Source organism: Bicyclus anynana, chromosome 8 (assembly GCF_947172395.1).
Source record: "Bicyclus anynana chromosome 8, ilBicAnyn1.1, whole genome shotgun sequence".
NCBI lineage: Eukaryota > Metazoa > Arthropoda > Insecta > Lepidoptera > Nymphalidae > Bicyclus > Bicyclus anynana.
In genome coordinates this window covers 11,999,949-12,024,162 of record NC_069090.1, presented here as the reverse complement: position 1 = coordinate 12,024,162, position 24,214 = coordinate 11,999,949, and the positions used below count along the sequence as shown (strand labels likewise).

Genomic DNA, 24,214 nt, shown 5'->3' with positions numbered 1-24,214 from the left:
TCGAATCCGGTCCGGGGCATGCACCGCCGACTTTTAAGAAATTACCTAATGTGTGCAATGCAAAATATCTCCTTTTAGCGATACGCGATCCCATTCCTGAATATCAAAACACGTAAAGACTCCGTCGCTATTCTCCCGGTAATGTTTGTACGTTGAGTTAACTTTTAATGAGAATATAATGCACATACGTGACTGAACAAAGCGGCAAGTTCGCCCAAATTTTGAGACAACTTGCCATCATGTCTACTTAAGTGAAATATACACACCTGAGCCGGGCAACAACCGCTGCTATTTAATAACTAACGGCCAGTTTCTTCATCGCAAGTAACAGTCAAAGTAACATCATAAAAACAAAAGTGACGGTCTTCTTCACTGAAAAAAAAAGTCTTCTTTACTACTTACTACTTTTACTGTTACTTTAGCTTTACATGAAGAAACTGGCTGTAAGTATGTGAATTAAAATTAAAAATATATTTACAAAGTCGAAAAATGAAAACGAAATTAAACAAGGAATTATATTACTGTTATTGAAATTTTTAAACTGTAGTAATTTTCTATACCTACTAATAATATAAAGAGGTAAAGTTTGTGCTATAGTAGAGGGAAATCTCTTCTTTTACCACTAGAAAGCCACAATATTTGTGAGTATCATTGGCGACATTTTATCCCCGTCTTCTTACGGGAACGAGAACTGCGCAAGTGAAACCGCAGCCTAGTAATTAATAAAAGAATTGAAACGTTAAGAAATTTGTTAGGTATAGGTCTTGTCAGTACTCGAAAATAATCCGTATAACTTTAAATAGTTATAGATCTAAATACTCTATGCCTACAAGACTGCAACATAAGTATAAAAACAAAAGTAATTTGAAATTAAAACGCTTTATAAAAAATACTTCATATTATCTATACTAATATTATAAAGCTGAAGAGTTTGTTTGTTTGATTGAACGCACTAATCTCAAGAACTACTGGTCTGATTTGAAAAATTCTTTCAGTGTTAGATAGCCCATTTATCGAGAAAGGCTATAGGTTATACATTATCTCCGTATTCCTACGGAAACGGGGACGTCGTCAGCTAGTTAAAAGATAAAAGTAAACTTTATTTGTGCCTTTTTGGAAGACGGTTTATTGATAATATTTTTATTTAATATCAGTATATTTTTAGTGTTTCTTTTTAAACTCGACAAACAAAATATTCATAGGCATTAAATAACTAAAAATATCTTTTTAAAAATCTAAAAGCCCCTACTCAAATACTGCCTCAGAAATATTCTTCCAGCGAAAGCTTTCACAATAAAGTTTTAACGTGGAGATAATACTCACGTACGCAATAAAACAAGAGCCATTTGAACAAAGTTGGGCCATCTTTGAGTTAAATCATAACTACTAGAATGAGTGCCTGAAATGGCCAGATAGACCTCATTTAATAAAGGCAGAAAGGAGATGGTCCAAAATTGTATAAAGCCCAGAATCAGTCATTGTACCCTGGCGGAAATAAAAGAAAATATTTTGTTTAACTATTTTTGATTATACAAATCTACGAATTTACATAAATCGGTGGAAATAACATACATTCTCTCCCAAAAAATGCAACACTAAAGGGTAATAATAGCGGATTGTTGACGTTTTCAATGCAGTAATCGATTTGACGTTTGCTGTCAATTGTCATGTCATAGTTGCTGTATGGGCGCCATCTTGATATAACACAAAAACTTGGGTTTTAATTTTATTTATTTCTTTTTATTTATTTGGATATATTTACTTTAATAACTTTTAATAAAATCTTTATTTTTTTTTTAATTTTAATGATACAGGAATGAGGAGATCCGCAGACAAAGTCACTTTCATAGCTCAACGAGTCTCAAAGCTAAAGTGGCAATGGGCAGGGCGACCAGTTTGAAGAGCCTGTAGACGCTGGGATCTTGGAATGGCGACCTCGCATCCGTAAGCGGAATGTTTGTCGACCCCCACTATTATATTCCGTAGAAAATTTTATTCCGGTTGAGGGTCTGGGCCCTTAAAACCTTTCAGCAGTCAAACTTCATAATTGACATTTTTAAGCCTTCATAAAGATATGTCTGGCTATTGCAGGCCCTTAGTCCATACACTGTTAGAAGTTTCTCTACGGACTTCAGTAGGTTAATATGCACGTTTTAATGCTTTGAAATAACAAGTGCGCTTATAAAGATAACCTTAGTATCAAATGTGACCCACTTAGCATAGCTTTTTAGTGAAAGAGTCTTTTTGCCTTTTTGATAATTCCTACAAAATATCAATTGGACCAACCCACGAATTACCAAAATTACCTCTGATTGAACCACGTGCTAATTAAAGCAACCGCGAATTTTGACGGCCTTCGTGGCGCAGTGGTATGCGCGGTGGATATACAAGACGGAGGTCCTAGGTTCGATCCCCGGCTGGGTAGACTGAGATTTTCTTAATTTGTCCAGGTCTAGCTGGTGGGAGGCTTCGGCTGTGGCTAGTTACCACCCTACCGGCAAAGACGTACCGCCAAGCGATTTAGCGTTCCGGTACGATGCCGTGTAGAAACCGAAAGGGGTGTGGATTTTCATCCTCCTCCTAACAAGTCAGCCCGCTTCCATCTTAGACTGCATCATCACTTACCATGAGGTGAGATTGTTGTCAAGGGCTAACTTGTAAAGAATAAAAAAAAAAAATTAATTAGGTATACAATTTGCTAGTTTTGCATCAACTGTGACAAGCACCAACCATGAATTGCATCAATGGCAAATTCGATCAACCGTAGATTGCATCGATCGGCATTTGCATCAACCGTATATTGCTCTAACAGTTGATTTGCACCAACCGTGAGTTGCTACAACCATGCCTTTTTTTATTTTTCTGATTCCTATATTCATTAATTCTTCAGCGGCGTCGCCAGTAGGTACGACGAGCGCCGAACCTCCGCCTGATGGAGTCTAAAGGCTAGAAGAGACGCTAGACCGCTAGTAATGGAAAAGAGGGCGCAAAGACTATATAGGCGTCTCGTGCGATACTCAGAACTCGACTCAGACGGCCCTCGGAAAGGATGTTGAGCCTGAGCGTGATCACGATCAGTCCTGACGCTTTCGTAACTGTGATAAGAGCCCACATCCGGGTAACGTTAATAATAATTGGGGACTCGTACTCGGCGAAGACACAGGTTTTAGTTTGATTGTGTGAAAGATGCTGTCTTCGTCATATCGCCATCAGGGCTGTGCAGGATATCTTTAAGATTGTAAATAAAAAAACATGTTAGGGTCGGAAGAAGCATGAATTTCTCCAAACAATAATTGCACCGACCGTGAATTACACTTAACTTAAATTGCACCATTATCATTTATTGTACCAACTGTGGGTTAGTAACAAAAACAAAATTAATGAAAAGTATCAATCATAATCAGAAAAACATTATTTAGCCCAAACAGAATTATATTAATTTAAAGGTAAAATAAGAGATTATTTAGTAGGAAGAAAAGTTAATCCATTTTACGTAACAACCTTAAAGCAAAAAAAAAACAAACAAAATAAAAACGGCCCTTTTTCACGTCATTAAGTAAATACTAAACCACTGCTAACGAGCACAAACTCTCCCTAATGAAGTTTTCGGCGCATTTTTGTCCAACTTTTTGAAAAGCTGAATTGTTTTCAATACCAGGGAAACCGAAATGACAGTTACCTGCCAATTTTTGATAATAATAATTAATGTGTGTGCACGACTCTATGATCACCAGCTATTCAGAAATATGGTCTTTATTATCGACCTATTAAAATAAACATCAAATCAATTAATGTCATTTATCTACTCGTCCCGTGTAATATCCACCAGTAAGCACCGGGTGACATTTTTAATCTCTCTCAAATTCGTATATGTAATATTCATTCGTCAAAGATAGAGAATAAGACTGCAGATCTTCGTCAATTTATAACACTGACAATGATGTTTGGAATATCATACAAATAACCCAAAGTTCATCAAGTCAAACTTCTATCACCCAAATAATTGATATTTGTATTCAGTGTAGAAAATACCCGGTTTCTAATATGTCACTACAACATATAATCATATTATGTTTATTATGTAATAGCAATAAAGCTAACAACGCTAACAAATGCCGCTTAACTTTAATAACTGTCAGATGTATCTAGGCAACCCTCTACATAATAGAAGTCAAATAAAGCGGAAATTTCAAAGAAATCGATACCATGCTTACGTAGAGCTTGTGGAAGTCGCAAGATGTGGCTAGACTTTAAGCTAAGTATAGTATTTACGAGTATAATGGCTTACTCCACACTTTATACGTCATCAACCCATATTCGACTCACTGCTGAGCTCGAGTCTCCTCTCAGAATAAGAGGGGTAAGGCCATTAGTCCACCACGCTGGCCCAATGCGGATTGACAGACTTCACACACGTAGAGAATTAAGATAATTCTCTGGTATGCAGGTTTCCTCACGATGTTTTCCTTCATCGATTGGAACACGTGATATTTAATTTCTTAAAATGCACACAACTGAAAAGTTGGAGGTGGATGCCCCGGACCGGATTCGAACCCACACCCTCCGGAATCGGAGGCAGAGTGATATCCACTGGACTATCACGGCTCCACACTAGTAATACAAATTGTAATGATGCTCTAAATAAAAGTGTGTACTTATTTATAGTAGTTTTTAATGATAGCTCTATCACAAACAGCCGAACAGTTAAAAATAATACACTGTACGACTAACAAGAAAACCCAAACAACTGAATTAACTTACCAAACATCTAACATTAAACAGTCAGCCTTTAGGAGAAATTTAATCGAGCGCTTGACTATCTTTGCTATGGACTTAGGACAATCCGCAGCATGGACTGTCGTGTGTATAAGAAACATCGTCGTCGTCGTCTCGTCTTTGCCGATTCGGCAACAGCGACTGGAGACTCTGTCAGATCACACGCGGGCTTCAATCATGCGCCCTCATGTGACTTACGTGCCCTATTTTTGCGCGGAATGTCCTGGAGCAGACAGGACAAGTTAGGGTAACGTCCACATAATTATATGAGATATTGGAGGGTGGCTTGGCCTTAACTTGCTAACGACGATTATCCAGATCCCGCCTCCGCCTATCTTCAAAACCAAAGGTACTCTGCTAAACATAGGACCTCCACTCTGACCGATCCTTTGCTAACATCTCCCAACGAGTAGAATCTATGTTACAGTTAGCCAAATGCCTCTTCTGTACATCCTTATATCTCAAGAACTGTCCACCTTGTTTCCGCTTACCGCGATAAGAAACATTTAGATGGTACATATAAACACATATAAACCAGGGTAGGGAGCTCTCAACATATCTATGAATTTTTAGCGAGGCATGTAACAAAGATACCCCGTGCCATGTAACATAGATGCCCAATCGCCATCTCACAGAATTTTTCAGAATTAATGAACACACTCGTAGTGTACAAAAAATACGGTAGCCTAACATTGTATACCACGCTTTATGAAGTCTCCACGCCTTTCTAGTTCAAGCACATCAATGGCTGTCTCCAAAAGACAGGAATTTCAATTAACTTTTTATTTCACAGGTTACCGTTTTCCTCTTGCCTCGGAGTTCACGTCTCATTTGACAAAGGGGTGACGTCAGCAGCCGATAGCTAGCTTCATGGTTTACATATAAAATATTTTTACGGAAAATTTCGCTTGAGTTTTTCCGTCAAATTTATTTAAGTGTAAATTTCTTATTGTACTACATGTTTTTATATTCTTCTATATAAGAAATATAATATAAAATATATACAAGAAAGTCTTGTTAGTTAGACTCTTTATTCAACTTGCCTGTTTAGTATGTCTGAGGCAAAACTTACAAGCTAAACATTAATAGATATAATGTAACATAGCTGACGTTGGTTTACCTTATAAGTTATACACTTGGGGGTATAAAAAATGGATGTTTGCCGATTTTCAGATATTAATTATTCGGAAGCCAAAGTTGTATACAAAAAACTTATGACTAATTCAACATAACATGCATTAAAAAGTAATATGCTACATTGTACACCCCACTTACAGGCTAACTCAACATGCGTTTATTTTAATACAATTCTTAATTTACCATTAAAAAAAAAGAAACAAAAACTAAATCTATGGTATGGTTTTTTTATTTTTAGTGGTAATCTTTACCACTAAAAATAAAAAAAAGAAACTAAAAGAAAGAAAGAAAAAAAAATGTAATTACAACAATAATAATGGGAATTAACAATAAGAAATTACATTTAAAACAAAAACAGAATGCATTTAAAGTACATTATTCATCGACATATGTTTTTTAACTTTACTTTTAAAAGAATTAGAACCGCTATTGAAAATATCCAGATTTGCCATTTTAAAAATATTATTATACGATCTCACTATTCTTTCAATAGGAGCATTTCTTCCCAGATTAGTTTTTGTGATTCTTGGCCTAAAAGTTAGTTTATTTTTAATGTGAGATCTAGCATTTTTGTTCGGCACAGCAAGTTTTACCCTATTCAGCAACTCCGAGTTGTCTATTTTAAAATTAACAATTTTGTGCAAAAAACAAAGGTCTATCAAATCTCTACGGTTAGATAGTGAAGCCGTTTTATAAAATTTTAAGAGATCATTATACTTGTTTTGGTTCTTTCCTTCAATATTTTATCTTTAAATGCTAAATGTCGTAAAAACATTTTTGTACTCTTTCAATTCTATCCTTATGTACTTGATAATACGGATTCCATGCTACTGAACAGTATTCAAGTCTACTTCTGATCATTGTATTAAATAAGGCTAATTTTGTTGATGAATTTTTAAATTCTTTTGTATTTCTAATAATAAAACCTAATAACTTGAGAGATTTCCCTACCAAACTATCTATGTGTGGTATGAAGCTCAATTTATTATCTAATGTAATCCCAAGATCTTTTATGATTTTAACATCTTCCATTATATTTCCATTTATACTGTATTTGAACTTGAAATTCTTAACCTTACGACTGAAAGTAATACTGAAACATTTTAAATGATTTAATTTTATATTATTATTATAACACCAATTAGAAAGTCTATCTAAATCTTTTTGCATGTTTTTATAATCATTCATGTCTTTTATTTTCGTATAAATTTTGAGGTCATCAGCGTACAGCTGAAATTGGCAATATTGAAAACAAGTTATAATATCATTGATAAATATTCCAAATAATGTAGGCCCAAGGTTGGAACCCTGTGGCACTCCAGAAGTAGCAATAAATGTTTTTGATTGATATCCTCCAATAACAACATTCATTTCACGATTCATTAGATATGATTCCATCCAATTGATAACATTTCCACAAACACCATAACCGATATATATTATATAGCCTACAGCCTAATTCAATGAGTTACCTAACACTGAAAGATTTGTTCAATATAAATTAGATTTTGAGATTAGAGCGTTCAAACAAACGAACTTTTAAACTTTTAAATATAAAAGATTTTACAGAAAACTTGCACTGTATACGGCATCGAAATACGAGTGGATTCAACAAGGCGTTGTTACGTTACATTGGAAAACCGCCAGTTCGCGATATTTTTAAACGATTGCATCTAATCAAGTGACGCTTAAACCAGCCACTGCGGGTTACGAGTGTATGAATTTTATATGAACTAACCGCAATTTGAGTGTAGTCAATTGATGTGAAAGCGGCTAGGTGCGAACTGTTTTAGAATTCAGGGTTCATTATATACCTAGTTATCATGTTTTTAGTCGTTAGACATAGGCTTTTTTTAAAAACTTTCATATACCTCGGTTCTGGTAGCGCATTATGTTTTAAAGACCATAACTTTAATAAACTACGACGATTCCCAACTAAGGGGTTTCCCCCCAGATTTAGGGGATAAATAAGTGAGATGGGAATTTTTTAGGGGTCTGAAATTTTTAGGGGCATTTTCAGGAACTTTTTGACTCTATAATATTTTTAAATTGATAATATTAATATTTCTTTCTTGACCTAGCGACTTACCTATCGACATATAATACGTAATTCTACAACCACTCTATGGCGACTAGTGGTAATACTGGCATTAAATGGTGGATCTTGTACAACATTTAATCCATCCAATAAAAAAGAATTGTTAAATTTATTCAATGTCAACATGTAAAATGTTATTTATGTTATTTCTAAAAAATCTGAATCTTCAGATGAAGGCGTAATATTTTATGTATTAAATAATTACTTATATATAATAAAAAGACTTTTGAACCATATTACAGCATATTATTTCTAAATCATTATGAATTTATATTTTTTAGGGGACAACTCAATAGGCGATTTTAAGGGTTTTTGACACAAACTTTAGGGATAAATATTTTTGAGAGTTGGTAACACTGTACGAGTATATATTTTTCCGCTTGTGTAAGAATAACTACCATAGGCTACTTAATGGGACCTCAGCGGCGTCACTGTGGAATTTGGATTAGCCTAAAAGCATTCCTGCAGTGCTATTCTGGAACTATGTTTTGTATAACTCGCAAGTGCGAGTTTCAAAATCACCTCTATCTTTCTCAGTCTATAGTATCATGTTAGACAGAGAGAGAAAGAGGTGAATTCTAAACTCGAAGCCAGGACCTCCGTCTTGTAAATCCACTAAGCATACTACTGTGCCACGGAGGCCGTCAAACGATCATTTAAAACTCACAATGTCGAGTTAATAACACATCGTTAAATAGCGCTACTGATTTGCCAGCATCCAGTGACTTCCTATAATGTTAAGTATGAAAAGGGATATTATTAAAAATACATAAAAATCTTGGATTTTATAATTAAAAAGTAAAAAAAAATATAATAAACCCGAATTAGGATGTTGCTCGCGAGACCAGATTTCTAATTTTCGATTATATTTTCAGCCCTCTGGGAAGCTAATATTGGTTTTCAGATCTGAAAGTTAAAGCTTTTTTAATCTTCTTCTTGAATGTTTAATAAAATAAAACTCAAGAAGTTATCAGCAAAAAATCAAACAACTTTTATATTTTCTAGCAAAATAGTTTGCAAATTACGTTTGCTAATTTTTACAAGAGAACTTGATTTTTTCAATTCTGAAGAAAATATGTATGTAGATACATACATATTTTCTTCAGAATTGCAAGACACCTTTTGAGGCTAAGAAAAGAACATTTTGTAAAAAAGAATGTTATGTACTATCGGACGCCCGCGACTTTGTTCACCCTTAGACCTCCTTAATCCGGCCCATTTGCAAGATACGCTCTTAGCGGACGTCTACTAACTATAAAGTACCTCCCTGCCAAATTTCATTTTTGTACATCAAGTGATTTTTGAGATTTCGGGATGAATGACCTTTCGCGTTTATTTATTAAGGTTTTCTTGGTTTCTATTTTAGCTTATTGTACATAAAACCAATACAACACATTTCGCTAATGTCGATTTATTTGAAGAAGGCCAGATGTATCAAAAGAATTACAGAATTTAATTCCGCACTAAAGTCGAAATATATAGCTTAATACCGAGCTCTTTAGGGCTCAAATTTACATATAAAAATAGCGTCATGCCCACATAAATTTTATCTAAAGCATTTCATTTAACATTTTACTGCGATACCCTAGTTTTGTAGATTTTTATTTTAACCCAGTTTCCTTTGAGCCGAAATCGCGGCCTAGTAAAGCCTAGTTTGCCTTATAATATAGTTTCCGCAGCTGACCTAGGTCAGTATTTTGATATACCTATTATAATCTAGGTACCAACTATATTATGAAAATAGTAGATATCATTGTTAATTGATACGTTAAATAATGTAAACAAATAATTAAAAGAAAATTAATTTATTTATAGAATTAACGAGTTCGCCCACCAAGCGTTGTGGTTTAATAATTTCATTAAGAGATATTTTGAGATAGAGATTTTTCGTTCATGGGGCAAAGTGCTAGTACCTTTTTCAAGGTAGTGCTTCTGCTACTTGAGTTTTGGTCTTGCCTTGCTCAGGTGGTTGAGGCATCGGCTAAAATGCTAAAATATTAAGTATTTTGTGTAGCATAATTTTAGAATACATGGTTTTTTTCTCCTCCTTCTCCTCCTCGTCTTTCTTTTATATAAGAAAGAATTACTTCTATAAAGGATCATAACAGACAACACAACAGACAACATAATTCCTACCTAATTATAAAAAACAAACATGTTTTAACTTTTTAATTGATTATGAAACACATCTAAAACATGATACAACGTCGGAGTATGCTTAACTAGTTTCGAACCCATACAGGGCCCTTAGTCATGAGCTGGCTCTTGCAACTCGGTACGATCCAAACTGATATGACTGAACTGATGCTTAAACTTATTACGTAATCCAATTAAAATACCAACGGCTTCAGCATCAGCTGTGAAAGTGACCAGGCTTTCAATACTATGAGAATTCATTAGCTAAAACTTGGCAACGAAACCATTTCTATTTAAATATTGTAATATCAATAGCGACATTGCATTCTAGTTTTAACAATTCAAACTGATCAAACAGCCACGCAATTTGCCTAATTTCGTCGAAAACCGGCATAACGGAATTGGACCCATGTAGCTATCGGGTTGAATTATCTGGCACTCGATATTGGCCCTGTTTTCGCTTTCATTGACATGGAATATGAAAAATTGTTGGTGTTTTGTTACCTAGTTGCAAAAAGTGCATTTGCAGTGTATATACCTAGTGTTTCAACTGCCTTATTAGATAACAAAGTTCTGGGTTAAGCCCACATAACAAATGTTATTTTAGAGAAAAGTTTAATAGCAGCCTGAAGTTGAGAAGTCTGGACTTATTAGACCCTCATGCCTCAGAGAGCCTTGGAAAATTAGTCAGGTAATCAAAAAAATATTGTGGTTTTTTTAAAACATCTCAATAGCAGCTGTAACTTGGGAATAATGTGGTGTTAGACTGTTCTTGGAGTTCACGTTTTTTTTTATGTTACGTTTTTGACCAGGATCATCTCAGGATATCCCACCAAGTGTAGGTATAGTCTACGATGGAATACGCTTGCCTAGAAGATGCCTATTTGCTCTTGTTTTAGAAATACCAAAGCTATAAAAATCAGGAAACACGGACTTGGAAAGGGCATTCCACACCCTAGCCCTGCGTATGTTGATTAAAGACTCAAAGCGTTTTGTAAAGGTCGGTACTGACCGACGTTACGAGGCGGAATGTAACGTGTTACATAGCGAGCGTTCGTGCAGTCAGTACGAGAAAACAAGGCGCTCGCAGCGAGGAAGGAGCGCGAACGAAACGAACGACCGTCCACAGCTGAGTCCTGCGCAAACTGCTCACTCCTTTGTGTTCGTACCAAAAAGCGACAAATCTCGGATCGAGCCGCGCACGAGTTGCAATGCTCGGAGCGTGCGCGACCCAGGCGCAGTTCGTGCGCGCCAGGCGTCCAAACCATGAGCATTTGTGATACATTGCAGCAACGTGGACGTCAAATTCCTGCACTGCATGTTGCATTACATGTTGCATTGCACCGATCTGTACCCAGCTTTGCTTTTGGAGCACAGCCTACGAGCATATTACACGGATTAACAGATATTAAGCACACGGCGTAACATAACATCGCTCGCTGCAAATGGTGCATTACTCCCCGTAACTTTGGTCAGAACCCACCCTAAGAGTACCAGAGACATCAACAACATTGAGATGAAAACCCACCCAGTGTCTTGCAGTACGATAATTATAGAAAGGGGAAAATAGACGACGTCGAATAGCTCCTGAGCACACTCTCCCAAATATTAAGTATATATTTCCTATAAAACTGAAAAACTGGCAACCTTCCTCAGATGTTCGAGGCTTGAAGTTTCGCCAGAATTGCTGAGTATGTGCCAATGCATCCCCCGGCTCAATTTAAGCCGTCGATCCTACACCTGATCACTAGGCAAGCGCGTTCCACCATAGGCTGCATCATTGCTTTCATCAGGCCTGATTGTAACCAAGCGCTGGCCTAAACATCGTAAAAAAAAACATTCCGAACATGTTGACCAGCCAATAGGCAAGTTTGTTAATGTCACTCCCATGATATGCGGGCGGGAGGGAAGGACTGCTCGGGTGTGAAGTCGTGCGCGCGGGTCTGAGATTGGAAGTGGCATCAGCTGTGGGTTTATCTGTCATCGCTACCCGCCTCTCAGCCCCCGCGGACCATTGGGAGTGTTACGAACGAATTTGGCAAGTACATACACTAATTCACCTCACCATATGAGCCTCAGCATGAGGTTGGGCGCTGAGACCGTGATTCGGTTTGGAAGACATTAGTTTCTATATTACGTTATATATTTATATTCACGTATAAAATTTATTGTTGAATAATTGATTAGTCTGAACAAAAATAACATCTTTTCTAAAGTTAATCGAAGTTTAAGTAAAAGAAGAATAAAGAAATATACGAGGTTAAACTTTTTGTTACTAGGTCTCCAAAAATACTTCTCATTTCTCACGATAGCCGTGTTAAAAGTTTTTAAGCATTTTAGGTACGTTTTTAAAGGCCGTTTTAACAATATTTTATTACGATTGTAATTCCGAAGTTAGTCTATGCTTTATAACTTGTATTTTATTCGATACTTGAAAAATTTTTTTTTTTAATATTTCATCTTCTACAATGAACAAACTTCACAAACAAAATCGCTTTCTCTATCCCTATATCCCTATGTACCTATGCTTAAATCTTTAAAACTACGCAGGGGATTTTGATGCGGTTTTTTTGAATAGATAGTGTTTGAAGATGAAGGCTTATTTGTATAACTAGCGGCCCACCCCGGCTTCGCACGGGTGCAATGCTGATACTAAATAGACCACAGAAAAACTGAAATCGTTGTATATAAAAACATAATGGCCTTCGCACGGGTATCACACTAATATTATAAAGACAAAAGTTCGTTTGTATGTTTTTTCCTTCGTTACGCTGCGGCTTGGCTGAAATTTAGAATGGAAATAGATTTCACTCATCCCGGAAAAATCCGGTTCCCGTGGGATTTATGAAAAACTGAATTCCACGTGGACAAAGTCGCGGGCATCCGCTAATAAATTTTGGTATATGGCCGGAATTTGGAAGTCACAGGGCGAACGAAGTCAGGGGCGTCCACATAAATTAACATGTAATTTCGTAAGTTCGTATTTTATAACCCTCGAATGAGTCGAATTTGCACTTGGTAGTTTTGGTGACGAAACTTTCACTAAAAAATATTCTTCAATCTATAATCCATACTTATATATTAAGCTGAATAGTTTGTTTGTTTGTTTTATTGAACGCGCTAATCTCAGGAACTACTGGTCCGATTTAAAAAATTGTTTCAGTGTCAGATTAGATTAGAGGAAGGCTTTAGGCTACATATTATCCCCGTATTCCTACGGGAACGGGAACCACACGGGTGAAACCGCGCGGCGTCAGCTAGTATATAATCAATACATGCAATCTATCATGAATAATGCCATCTTAATACATCACGTCATTCTCTAGTACCGAGGAAAGTATTCCCCGTAGTACGATATATCCAACATCGTGAGGAATAAAATGTTGATTTCTCGAGACTACAGTATCATAAAAGTCAATAATTTTACTTTTTGTCCCATTGTATTAATATTATCCACATTAATACTGTAGAGGTAAAGCAAGTATAAAAAGAGGTAAAGAGTATGTACCTAAGGTTGTAAGGGGTAATTTCTGGATCATTTTACCAATTATGGAAAGATACGTCGTTTGTGAGTGACATATGCTATTCTATTCCCATATTCCAACGGGAACGTAAGGACCTTCAACAGCGGAAGAAATCATGGACCTTTTTCTAGTTTTTTTTTTTATTGTTTACAAGTTAACCCTTGACTATAATCTCACCTGATGGTAAGTGATGATGCAATCTAAGATGGAAGCGGGCTAAATTGTTAGGAGGAGGATGAAAAATTACATCCCTTTCGGGTTCTACACAACATCGTACCGAAAAGCTAAATCGTACGTCTTTGTCGGTAGGGTGATAACTAGCCACGGTCGAAGCCTCCCACCAACCAGACCTGGACCAATTAAGAAAACCAGAATCGGAAACCTCAAGAAAAATGAACAATATATTAAAAATTAATTGTATATAGAATAGTAGCGAACGCCTATGATTACATCTAAAATGAATTCAGAATGTATTGAACATTTCAAGCGCAAAAATATTTAAATTCCCGTTGAAAATTTCATACCTCGTTTCTCTTCCACAAAATTTCATTGTGATAATTTTGACGTTCTAAAACTAATGTTCCCATGGACATAGGTCGCGGTCAGTTTACCAACTTCATATAAATTATAGACTTGACCAATAGTTAACTTATTGCTTCATATCACAAGGACCTTAGTCAGATTGTGAAATATTGAGCTTGTATTTCCTCAAAGAAATTCTTAGTAAAAATTCATAGCTTGGAATTGGGGAATTGTTGGTCCGACACATCTATGCCAGCCATGTTGACGTCACAATTGTCAGCATCTTGACCATCTAACCCACCTTAGGTAAACGTAAGAATGTAATAAAATTTTACAGATTTCGGATTACCTACTTGTATTACAAAACACTCATTTCATTATCAACCCATATTCGGCTCATTGATGAGCTTGACTCCTCTCAGAATGATAGGGGTTACACCAAATAGTCCAGCACACTAGCCCAATGCGGATTGGCAGACTTCACACAAGCAAAGAATTAAGAAAATTATCAGGTATACCAATTCCTTCACGATATTTTTCCTTCATCATTTGAGACACGTTATATTTAATTTCTTAAAATGCAAACTACTGAAAAGTTGGAGGTGCCTGCCCCGAACCGGATTCAAACGTACTACCCCCGAAATTGGAGGCAGAGGAGAGATAGTCTAGTGAATCATATTCACTAGACTATCCCGACTTGCGTCACCTACCACGGCTATAAAACACTACGTTTATTTTTACTTTAAACGGAAAGTATAGATTTCAACAATAGATTTCACCAGAAACTGGCAACATCAACATAGTAAGCTATAGCTTACTACACATCACTTTAAAATACAGTAAGCCAGTAACATAGAACATAGTTAGAAGTAAATATAATTAAAAGCCAGATTAGAAGGTTCAGGCCGCAAAGTTTAAGCCTCACGTAATAACTTGAGGGATCAAACAATCTCGCCTCATACCTCACGGGGTAATCGCAGCTCAAACGTCTACACTTTGACACTTCGGGTTATTTGTTTGATTAATTTGGTAAAGGTGGGTAAAATTGTCTTAAAATTCGTAAATTAAAGGTGGAGGCCGTATTAGAAATTATTTAGTAGGTATTCTCAACTTAGAGCAGCCTTCAAACTTTTTGCCTTGTCACGTCAAACGAATCTGTAATGGTTCGCGGAATTCGGGAAGAAATTACTTTAATCAATTCCTAAATTCTGCGAAACATACAGTAGTTATGATGAAATTTATTAATTACGTTTTGATCATTCATGGTAATGATGAAGTTATTAATTTTTATTACTTCTCGGCGAGTTTTGTTTTATTATTTTTTCATTATACAGTGAAACGGTAAAAAATAGATAAAATATAGGTAACTTTAATCTATTCCTAAAATACGCGAAACTCTACTGTAGTTATGATGAAATTTATTAATTACGTTATAAACAACAGTAGGTAATGATGAAAGTTATTGTTGTTTATTACTTCTCGGCATGTGTATTGTTTTTAAATACTTTCATGAAAATCATGGGCTACACGCTATCTAATCTAAGATTGGAGCTGCCTAACTTGTTAAGAGTAGGATGAAATCTACACTCCTTTCGGTTTCTACACGACATCGTACCGGAACGCTAAATAATTAAGAAAATTAAGGTTTTCTTAATTGGTCCAGGCCTGGCTAGTGGGAGGCTTCGGCCGTGGCTAGTTACCCTACCGACAAATACCTACCGCCAAGCCATTTAGCGTTCCGGTACGATGTCGTGTAGAACCCGAATGGGGTGTGGACTTTTATAAAGAATTAAAAAAAAAAAAGAAAAAAAAGCCTCAAAAGCTCCATGATAAAAGGCCTCGACTCAACAGCGAGAGGTTGTGGTTCGATTCCCGCCCGTTGAACCTACTCCTAAACAATACTTTCCAACTAGTTTGAGGGGAATGGAAATGTTGCTCAATGCTCATATTTTCATGGCAAATATTATAAAAAAAAAAACAAAATGAAGCAACCATTTTGCTTACTTACATAAGATTACGTTTTAATTTTATCCGCTATTACATTGATTAAAATTTACAAAATATTTTTCGTTGTTTTAGCTACAAAAACTCATCTACAACATTAAAGTAAAAATTCCTAAGCAACTTAATATTCACTAAATACCCTTTCCCATTAAGCCTGTTTAAAAAGGGCATTCATGTAAAATGATTAATAAAGATAAGAAAAAGCGGTCGACTCGACGAAAAATCGGCGCTATCAATTTAATCAAGCAGCAAAAAAAATTCTTGGCGCCTATTATTTTCGGCCTTAGGGCATTGAAACAAGTAGAACGACAGCCTGCGACCGCCAGATATTACTCATTTTACGAAGGCACCCTGCAGATGGACTGACGAGGTTCTGGCGATCGACGAATTTTCCATTCCCAAACAGGCCGTTGACAGCGACACTGGGGCGTGAAATCTAGCACTACGCTGATCAATCCGCATGCCCGGCGTGGTCAGTATAGGCAAAAACTTTTAATATGAACCGAAGGATTTGGAATTTCCTACAAAGGCCTATGTCCTGCAGTGGACGTCCAACGGCTGATATGATGATAATGATGATGATAATTGGGAACAATGGTCATATTTAAAAGATAATGGCAAGTGTTCTTTTATAAAAAAAATATAGTTTAGACCGTAATGATATTGGCAGGAAACATGCATCCAAAATCTGTTTCCTCAATTATTGTCAAAGTAAAGTATTTTGTTAATATATTCTATGATATCATGAGAAATCATGTATCCAGTCACCCAACACTGAGGTTCGTGGCAACCTTTCACTAAACGTCAAAGTTTGATCTTTAACGATGTTTTGAAGGATTACCGCAAACCAAAATTTCTGGCTACTGGAGACATGATTTCTCTTATCATACCGAAGAAAATGCGATTTTTATTTGGATGGATAAGGATTTGGACCCTTGTAACATGCTAATTGCTAATTGACTACCGTACTTACTGGTAGGAGTAAAGGCTGAGGATTTTTCAGCCTTTATAAAATGTGTCATATCTGGCTAACACAGGCTCTTAGTCCAAAGCGATAAGAGTGAAGAGAGGCGAAACGGGACACGAAACCGCAACGTTGGTTTGCCGTCGTTTCATATTTCGTTAAATATTCCACGCGACCTTATTTTTTTTTCATAACGGCTTTTCTCTACATGTCATATTATGATATGCGTAATAACGTTTGCGAAACATTGTTTTGGTCTATCCAGGATAAAAGGAAGGTAATTTAAAATAACATTGACATTGCTGATCTTTTTTAAAAAAAAAGTTAATTAAGACGTCCAATGGATAAAGTTCTTAATATAAGTTTAAGAAGTCTACTTTACTTTAAATTATACAATTTTTTATATGGCCATGATTATTCAATTATCAACTCATATTCGGCTCAATGCTGAGCTCGAGTCTCAGAATGAGAGGGGTTAGGCCAAAAGTCCACCACGCTGGTTCAGTGCGGATTGGCAGACTTCACACACGCAGATAATTAAGAAAATTCTCTGGTATGCAGGTTTCCTCATGATGTATTTTCTTCACCGTTTAAGACACGTGATATATAATATCTTAAAATGCACACAACTGAAAAGTGGGAGACGCATGCCCCGGGCCGGATTCGAACCCACACCCTCTGGAATCGGAGGCAGAGGTCATATCCACTGGGCATCAGCTATCACGGCATTCAAATATTATGACGAACATATTTCCCTGTAATACCTGTATTTTTTGTCTTCTTTTTAATTTATTATAAATTTTGTGTAATTTTCATTAAAAAATTTTATACTACCTTTTATATATTTTATGTGTTGCGCTATCCTTGTATATATTTTTTTTTTATTAATTTGAATGTGTGTACATAAATTATTTTGTTAGTGGTCCAAATAAATAAATAAATTGGGTACGATAATAATCCAACGGGTGGAGAGTTTATCGCGCAGATTTAAATGAATGATTAAATTGTTTTCTTTTTAATATAACGACTGTTGATTAATCGTTGGCTTTCATTTATCACCTAGAAACCTCAGGGGCTTAGCAGAGCACAAAACCAATTAAAAATGTACTAACAAATATGCTACGATATTTTGATATAAGTTTTATATTATAGCACGAGGAGTTTATTTAATAGCTAAATTGCATACACCACATTTAATCTATTTAAAAAACATTTGCTTATCGTCTTAATGCACTTGGACGAAAAGTACATTTTTCAACTTTGTCAGTCACTTTAACGGTCACCTACAGACATAAATCCTTATAAGAGAGGGGATGACCGCTGGACGACCGGTAGTTAAAGTACATCTTTACTTTTATAATATTGAAAGCGAAAGTACGTCTTTACAGCGGCACAATTACAACTACGAATAAGAAAATAAATCAACAAATTATTTGTCAAACCTGTGCACCTGCTAGAAAGTATCGCCTTATTTTTATCATTATGGAAGAGATTTACGAGATTGATATGAGTCATTAAACATATTATGATCCTTTGTAAATGTAATACATAACTAACTACCATTTTAAGGCTAGAATCGTTAATTTGACAAGATTCCGATGTGAGGGTGAGCCAAGGCGGGTCTCTGTCACTACTATTACAAAGTCATTAAAGCTCATAAATATTACTTACAGTTAACTGAAAAGTTGGAAGGTACTAATGAGATAACAAGACTTGTCGAATCTAATTACAGCGTTACGACGCCTTTCCATTGTTGGCGTAAGTAAATAGATTGAATAGGAGACACTGAAAAATGGACGCACAAAGTCAGCCTTTTGTAGGCACCGAATAGAGCAAGACAATGGCCGAGAATAGTACTACCAAAGAGAACTACGGCTGAAACTGAAATTTTCAAAGAAGATAACATTTTAGGTTTACAGGCGTAAAGTTAATTACATTATAGTACCTCAACTACAATAGGTATAGTTACTGTTTCTAGAATAACAGTTATAGAATAACAATAACAGTTTAAGCTCTTGAAGATTGTAGTAAGATGTAAGTTGAATTGTTTTAGTCTGATAAACGATCAGATTATTTATATACCTAAGGACTTTTTAACCGACTTCAAAAAGGAGGAGGTTCTCAATTCGGTCGGTATTTTATTTTTAAACAATGTACATGTAAATCATATATCTGAATAAAATCAGAATGAAATAAAATATTCTTAACAAGTAGACGCTCGTAACTTAGTCTGTGTGAAATTCAGTTTTTTGGACATTCAGTTAATCAGGAATTTCAGAAAATCCCGCACGGATTTTTGAATTTTATGAAATGGAAAGTAGTGTAAGCTTGAGCCAGGGTATAATCTATCTCCAATACAAGTTTTAGTGAAATTCATTTAGTGATTATTGCGTGAAAGCGTAACGAACATCCATGCTTTGAACATTAGTAGGATTCATCATAATCATTACAGGTTTCCTTTTAAATATTACTGATACATTATAAGGACTATTATATCTGTTCGTTTTTACTTTTTCGTGCCTTATGATTGATGATATGATTACAATGATTAAAAACTTATGAATTGTGCACTTTCAAGGCAAGAGTGAATAAGTATTTTCGAGGCAAGCGCGCTCCAACCTAGACTACTAGATTGCTTTCCACCAGGCGTGATTGTAGTCAAACGCAAGTCTATTAAGAATAACAAAAAAGTAAAATTCTCGTATATCCTTCTCAAAACTTGTAGTAATAAAACTGACTGTAAGCAATGCATTTTTGTGGGCAAGGAGAACATACTGCAAGTAATGTCTTCGAATTAACATTTATAACGCGACGATGAAATAACGTCTGCGATGAACAACAGAGGATATTTTTTATACCGGGAAATATATTCCCGTAGAAAAACTATATTAAAACTTAAACAATATTTCAGTCTGTCTTAGTCTTTAGATTGCGTGTACAGTTTCGTGAGTCGAATGCACACGGAATGTAGTCGTTGCTCAGTTATTATGGCATTAGATATAGATCCCTTTAAAAGTTTCGTTCAGTAAAAAGTTACTTGTTAATGTTTTGGACTTTACTAGTCGTATTATACGAGTTCATTAGTAAAGTTAACTGGTTTTCTGGTATCTGCTCTATAATTTGCTGGTGACGCTCGATAAGTTACCTTCATTATTTTTTTTTTAATTTACTTGATGGCATCTATATCGAATTTCACCTTGACGCAACCATTTATTTATTAATTACTGGCGGACGCCCTGGACTCCGTTCGCGTGAAATTTCGTCACTTTTTATTTTATTCTTTACAAGTTAGCCTTTGACTACAATCTCACCTGATGGTAAGTGATGATGCAGTCTTAAGATGGAAGCGGGCTAACTTGTTAGGAGGAGGATGAAAATCCACACCCCTTTCGGTTTCTACACAGCATCGTACCGGAACGCTAAATCGCTTGGCTGTACATCTTTGCCGGTAGGGTGGTAACTAGCCACGGCCAAAGCCTCCCACCAGCTAGACCTGGATCAATTAAGAAAATCTCAATCTGCCCAGCCGGGGATCGAACCCAGGACCTCCGTTTTCTAAATCTACCGCGCATACCACTGCGCCACGGAGGCCGTAAAACAAATCCATTCCGGAATAAAATGTTGCCTATATTCTGCTCCAAGAACCATTATGCATTATTTCTCCACACATCATTTCATCCTAATCGGTTCAGCGATATAGCCATAAAAAGGTAACAGGCAGACTTACTTTCACAATTAGTATAGAAGTAGGTATGGACTATATACATTTATTATGAAATTAAGCCTAACGAACATAAACTACAGTTGGTTTTTGCACTGTAGTTGACATTGTAATATGAAAATAATGAATCGAAAGTGGCTTGAATTGCTTCGAGAAAAGTGCCTCTGTATTGCACGGCCGTGACTCTTTATTGCTCGTCTTGGCGAGGCGACTGCCGTGCCCCCAGATGCCTTAAAAAATAAAGTGTTGCTAATTATCAGTAGATTTTGACTTACGAAACGGTAGTAAAGTTACTACAACAAACACGACGATACATAAGTATTTGTCAACTAAACCTATGTCGTCTGTACATTTACTACAACAAACTTGACGATACAAAAGTGTTTGTCAACTAAACCTTTGTCGTCTGTACATGCCACCTACATTTTAAACATCTTCAAGGCGAGATTTTAAAAATCACTTACCAAACAAGCGCATCACATTTCATCATTACTTTCCATGAGTCATGATTACGCGAGCCTAAAAAAAGCCTCTCCAAGAAGTAATACGAAAAAGTTATTACTACAAAATAGAACATTCATAAAAATAATACCGACCCCATTTATAAAAATAGGTACCAAAAGGTGCCACCGCAAATATTACTTGAAGGCAGTCCGCAATAAAACAAAAAGAAATGTCGCCGTTTGAGTGATAAGTCTAGGGAAATGTAGGATTGCCTGAGATAAGCGGGAGATGAAATCTGGGTGAAGAGACACTCCCACTCGCACATAGTGATCTTAAACTTTGCTAGGGTCTGTTTCATTTCTATTTTTTTTTTATTTCTTTCTATTTTCAACTGACTGCGAAAAGGTGAAAGGCATGTAGAGACCTATACTAGATTTATAGGACTATCTATCACATTATCCTACTAATATTATAAACGTGAAAGTTTGTATGGATGTTTGGATGTTTGTTACTCTTTGCCGCCGCTACTACTAAAGCGATTTGGCTGAAATTTGGAGTGGAAATAGAATTTACTCTAGATCAACACATAGGCTACTTTTTATCCCGAAAAAATCCATGGATTCCCGAAATTTGCGAAAACTGATAATTTTGATGATATGAATGTTTGTTACTCTTTCACGCCTCGACGTCTGAACCGAATTAGCTGAAATTTGGTATTGAGATATATTATAGCACGGATTAACACAGGCTACTTTTTATCTCGGAAAAATCGATGGTTCCCGAAGGATTTATGAAAAACGAAATTCTACGGATGAAGTCGCGGGCGTCCGCTAGTCTATTTAAATGTACAAAGCTTCTTTCACCTTGATTTTTAAATGTTCGTTTTATTTTTGATTATATTACAAAAGTAAATTATTTTTTTTTAGTAAATTTTGGAAGACCGCAGATTTCGTTATTGATGATGACCATAGTACCTTTATGTGAAGGCAAACTTCTGTAAACCTCTTTATAAACCATCCCAAAAAGTGTTTTAAGACTTGATCTTGGTAGCTGGGATATATGTCTATTAATTAATAATTATTATTTTGATGTGTCGTTATGAGAACCCGTTTTAAATGATAATGCTTTTGAGTCTGATATTGAGGAATTAATACGTTTATTTTTAATGTGAATTTACAATAATAATACAAACAGTAAACAGAATCTTGCAGATCAATAAAATTTTAAATACAACGAAAACGTAATGACTAAACGAAATTAAACAAAACAATTTTATATCTTTTGTTTAGTTATACCTACAAATACACACAACATTTTTCTCCACAAGATACCTTTGTGAGCCTATTGAAAAGCTACATAAAGGAGCGAATTTTCACCTTACAACATTATGATTCCCAACACCAAAAGAAGCTGCTAGGATAAAAAAATATTCAAGCGAAAATTGTATTCATAGCCGAGTTACAAAGAAAAATAAGATTTACATACGTGGGTCGACGTATAGGCATATCCGGGTCAAAGCCATAACACCCCTAGCTTTGTCGGACTAAGCCACGCATATTGAATAAGTTAAACTCAGCTGAATGCCAGGGGCGTAGCGTGCATTGGAGGGGTATCAAAATTAGTTGAGAAGCCCAATGAAGGGTAAAGATTTGTCAGAAAAGAAAAAAGAAACAAAAAATTTTTGTTCCAAATAAATATGATAGTGACTTTACTTAAGTAAAAAGAAGATTGCTTTTCAACCATTGTCATTTCTGAAATGACCACCACTGATGGGAAGCATCAGATTAAGTGATATTATGGGTTACATTTTACAAATTTTTGCTTTCACACATTAGGGGGCCCCTGTTGGGGGCTGGTCTGGCTAGTGAGAGGCTTTGGCCGTGGCTAGTTACCACCCTACCGACGTACCGCCAAGTGATTTGGCGTTCCGGTACGACGTCGTGTAGAAACCTAAAGGGGTGTGGATTTCAACCTCCTCCTTACAAGTTAGCCCGATTTCATCTTAGATTGCATCATCACTTATGTAACAGAAGGTGGGAGAAGTAAAATAATAGTTTCACTGTACACAAATTTATTCGATAACAATTTCAGCATAGCTTCCGCTATAATGTCAATATTACACGCTGACGGTAGTATATGAAATGAAATGACGCTACTATACGCTAGGCGGCGACACTTATCTATACGAAATAAGCGGGACGCAGGTACTATTTGTAACATTTACCATCAGGTGAGATTGTAGTCACGGGCTAACTTGTATAGAATAAAAAAAAAATATTGATACGGCTAATACGGCGGTAGCTACGCTCCTGTTGAATACATACCGGGAGCAGTTTTATCAGCTGCAAGCAAATCCCCGAGACTACCTGAAAAAGAAACGATTGGACAATATAATCTCGTGATACCAACTTTGCCGATGCTTTCACTTAAAACAGTTGATAGAAACCAATTATCCTACCCTTCCTATCCTACTAATATTATAAACGCGAAAGTTTATATGGATGTTTGGATGTATGTTTGTTTGGATCTTTGTTACTCTTTAACGCCGCTACTACAGAAGCGATATGGCTAAAATTTGGAATAGAAATGGATTTTATTCTGGATTAATACATAGGCTACTTTTTATACCGAAAAAATCCATGGTTTCCCGAGATTCGCGAAAACTGATGATTTTTAATCATATGAATGTTTGTTACTCTTTCACGCCTCGACTACTTAACCGAATTAGCTGAAATTTGGTATTGAGATATATTATAGCATAAATTAACACATAGGCTACTAATAATCCCGGAAAAAATCATGGTTTCCGAGGGATTTGTGAAAAACTAAATTCCACGCGGACGAAGTCGCGGGCGTCCGCTTGTTTAACATATTTCTATTATAAGTAT

The 24,214-nt window shown here is 35.9% G+C and overlaps 1 long non-coding RNA gene across 1 annotated transcript in view; it reads right to left on the bottom strand.

Annotated features, from left to right (window-relative positions):
- Positions 1-23,649: 23,649 nt before the first annotated feature.
- LOC128198344 (uncharacterized) overlaps positions 23,650-24,214 on the bottom strand; it is a 110,253-nt gene continuing 109,688 nt past the window's right edge. The window contains exon 3 of the long non-coding RNA XR_008251074.1: positions 23,650-23,692. This is a non-coding gene — a long non-coding RNA (uncharacterized LOC128198344). The remainder of the gene's footprint in view (positions 23,693-24,214) is intronic.